The sequence below is a fragment of the Alexandromys fortis genome, unplaced genomic scaffold (assembly GCF_014885135.2).
Source record: "Alexandromys fortis isolate MF-2015 unplaced genomic scaffold, M_Fortis_MF-2015_v1.1 scaffold_209, whole genome shotgun sequence".
Classification (NCBI taxonomy): domain Eukaryota; kingdom Metazoa; phylum Chordata; class Mammalia; order Rodentia; family Cricetidae; genus Alexandromys; species Alexandromys fortis.
Window position 1 is genome coordinate 1,250,710 of NW_026068090.1, and position 1,694 is coordinate 1,252,403.

The window sequence follows — 1,694 nt, forward strand, 5'->3', positions numbered from 1 at the left end:
GTGGTTTGTGGTTGTTATTGTGGAGACAGGGTCTTGCTATGCAGCCCAGACTGGCCTGGAACTCACAGAACCTCCTAGGAGCTGGGATTAGAGGTGTGTGTCGCTGCGTCTGTGGTACCACACCTGGCAGAAACTTCTTCTTGAATGCATAGCTCTTGGATGCAGAAGACAAGGCCTAGCTAGAGACGTGTGCTGTGTAAAAATCCTAGCAGGGTTTTTCCAAGACTCTCTACCCAGTGTCCCTAACACTGAAGCAGTGGACAGAGTTGTTTACCCTGCAACCTGGTGCTGATGTAGGATCCTCTCTTTCCCTACTTAAATTTGATAGGCTTATGACCACTTGATGCAAGCATTAGGACAGTCTTCTCACTGTGGCTCACGTTGCCTCTGACATCCAAGCAACCCCCCTGACACATGTATCTCACTTAACAACAAAAGCACAATAACTTATACCTCAGAAAGGACGTCACAGCGAGCCCCAGACCTAGACTCCCCACAACCTTCTAGACAGCAACCTCCTGACGCTGTAGGGTCTCCCTCCCATCTTCTCACACAAATGTGTTTCATAGAAAATTCAACATGACAATGCATTCCTGTTTCCCAAATGGCATGACGCCACTGTGGTGGACCAGAGTGCTCTTCCACAGACAATCAAAGCCACCGAGGTACTGGCTGGCTGCATCCTAAGGGACGGCAGAGGACTCCATGGCCTTGGGACACACACAAGTGATATGTGTAACTACTCTGCCCTTCTCCACGTGGGAAGCTTCCTGTTCTCCTTAGGAACAGAGCTGAAAGGACATGTTGGCAGAGTTGAGGGCAAATGAGAGAAGCAGAACTGACCTAGTCAGGCTCACCATGTCCTCAAGGACCTCTGTAGGCATGGATACACTAGGACAGAGTGACAGGTGGGTGGGGACCACCACCCCATGTCTTTCATGTCTTCATTGATTTCTAAGCTCAAATTGCCTACCTAAATGTGAACTGAATAAGTAGTTTCGACTTTAAGCTACTATTTGGGGCATGGCTGTCATGAAGCAAAAGCCGGATTTGACACGGGAGCTGAAGATAAAGACGAGAGGAATACAGAGGAGCAGGATTTGGGAACGTTCTAGTTTGATTTCTGCTGCTGTGATAAAAAGCAACTTTGGGAGGAAAGGGTTTATCTGGCTTACAGGTTACAGTACGTCATCAAAGGAAACCAGGGCAAGAACTCAAGGCAAGAGCTGGAAGCAGAAACCACAGAGGAATACTGCTCCCAGATACAGAAACTGGCTCCTTCCTGGCTCCCTTCCAGCTGCTTCCTATAAGTGCACAGCCCAGCTGACCAGGGATGGCACCACCATACTCAGGGAATGATGCCAACCACAGTGTGCTGTGGGACAATGGTCTCTACCCTGTCACTTGATTTTAGATTTTGGGTTTTGTTTGTTTGTTTGTTTGAGACAGGGTTTCTCTGCAGCTTTGGAGCATGTCCTGGAACTAGCTCTTGTAGACCAGACTGGCCTCAAACTCATAGAGACCTGCCTGCCTCTGTCTCCAGAGTGCTGAGATTAAAGGTGTGCACCACCACTACCCGGTATCACTTGTATTTTAAATAAACACTTATTGTTCAGTAGCCAGGCAGGAAGTATAGGTGGGACAACCCAGCAGGAAGTAGAGGCAGGGCAATGAGAATTCTGGGAAGAGAGAAG